We start from the raw sequence: 1,588 nt of genomic DNA, 5'->3' as shown, positions 1-1,588 counted from the left end.
AAAGCAGGAAGTGATTCATTACTTGCTTGATACAACTTTCAGTTTTACAAATTTTTTGAAGGCAGTTTTAAAACAGGATTAAACAAACACTTGAAATATCTTCTCAGAAGCAAATAGTTCAATAAACACCAGTGATCCCATGTGTGAGGAACGGAGGTACACAAGAAAAAAAGGGGAGAGTCTGAAGCTGTAGCCAAGTTCAACAGTATTAACCTGGCTGCAGGAAACCTGGTTGAATAGTAGGTGCCAAAAATATTAGAGTATTTCAGGCTTATGCAAAATTTTTGCAGTTGCACAAGCTACCGGTCCCAACTCAGTAAAGCATAAAAATCACTCACGTATGCAAATCCGACACTTAAAGCATGTGTTTGCATTTCTTGGAATCTATGAAATGTAAGCACATGCTTTATATGCTCTGGAAAACCGAACAGATTTAAATGCTTTCCTGAACAGGGTAACATTTAAAGTCAGCTGTAAAATCTTCAAAATTGGTAAAAAAGAAATAAAGAGGCTTCTAGGAGTTGCCTCTTAAAGCCATCTGAGGTCTTGAAACTTAACTTAAAACATTAAGTGCAGCTATTTGAACAAGTGACAACTCCAAGAGTGTGTCTGTTACATAACCCTTTACAATAGACTAAAAATGAGCCTTTGTCAAGGCTGACGGAAATGAAGCTTTTGCAGCTTTTATGCAATTTCTATTTGCTTGCATTTCATACTTGATGAAATTTAAAACAAAATCTTTAATTTGACCCCTACGTTCACTGAGTGCTCCATTAATTTGTTTTTAGGTAAATTTACAAAACCTCATCTGACAAATTTAATCAGTGCCATTTTTTGCTAAGACATTTTAAATATTGCCCACTGGTGAACAAGGACATACAAATGTACCTTCTCTTCCATATGCATGTGTGAATAAACACCTAAGTATTAAGAAAATACCAAACCCATGAAGTCATAAAAATGGTAACATCTTGTTTCTTCTGGCATATTTCTAATATACAACTATGTACAGACTGCTACGGCCTTGGGGGGTGGACAGGGAACACACAAAAGCACTATTACTATAAAACTGTAAACAACTGCAGGATTTTTAGTGTTTTAAACCTCATCTTTCTACCGCTTATTATGGGCAGTTTAAGTTCACACAAACAGTCTAAGTTTATATTAACAGTAGTGTCAATCAGGATCAAGGGTGTATGAGAGACAAAATTTTCACTGTGCTAGAAATCACAGACCTGGGACTATCTCTCCTCAGAACAACTGACCACAGAGAGCTGCAGTTTTTACAGTTTTATAAGTCAATTAGCAAATTCACAGGCCACCTAGGTAAACACTGCTAAAAAGCAAAACAGAATTAAAGGTTTTACGTAACCACCTATTTTTGTATCAAAATTGAGTGGGAGAGCACAACATTAGTATGTTTAACTCACTGAATCCAAGATTAGGTTGAGGCATATGTAAAAACTATTGCGATGTTTTTGAAGACAGCATCAATGTTTTCATTGTAACATTATCTTTAAATATTGCTGAACACATGACTTTCCCTGAGGTGTAAACATCAAATAACTTGAACAGCTTTACACATCAG

The sequence above is a fragment of the Lonchura striata genome, chromosome 5 (genome assembly GCF_046129695.1).
Source record: "Lonchura striata isolate bLonStr1 chromosome 5, bLonStr1.mat, whole genome shotgun sequence".
NCBI lineage: Eukaryota > Metazoa > Chordata > Aves > Passeriformes > Estrildidae > Lonchura > Lonchura striata.
This window is presented reverse-complemented; position numbering follows the sequence as displayed.